General features: G+C 69.2%; 1 protein-coding gene across 1 annotated transcript in view; it reads right to left on the bottom strand.

The window, feature by feature from the left end:
• RASSF1 (Ras association domain family member 1) overlaps nt 1-266 on the bottom strand; it is a 5,138-nt gene that overhangs the window by 2,566 nt on the left and 2,306 nt on the right. The window lies entirely within an intron of this gene.

The raw sequence follows: 266 nt of genomic DNA, 5'->3' as shown, positions 1-266 counted from the left end.
TCCCGGCCCCGACAGCCACCCACAGCATGCAGGCACTGCTGGACCCTGCGGGGGTCCGTGCAGGATGGGGACAGCTGTGAAGCTGACCGGGGAGTTTGTCCCAGCACCCCCAAAGCTGGGAGCAGCTCCAGCCCTGAGGCACCTTGGGGTGCCCGTGCCAGGCAGCGAAACCCCACTCGCCCCACGGTGCCTCGCTCATCCCACATCCAACAGGACAGGGCCGCCGTGTCCCACGGCGCGGCCATGCTTGACCCCACTCCTGCCTC

Source organism: Corvus brachyrhynchos, unplaced genomic scaffold, assembly GCF_000691975.1.
Source record: "Corvus brachyrhynchos isolate BGI_N302 unplaced genomic scaffold, ASM69197v1 scaffold4, whole genome shotgun sequence".
NCBI classification, from domain to species: Eukaryota; Metazoa; Chordata; class Aves; order Passeriformes; family Corvidae; genus Corvus; species Corvus brachyrhynchos.
This window is presented reverse-complemented; position numbering and strand designations above follow the sequence as displayed.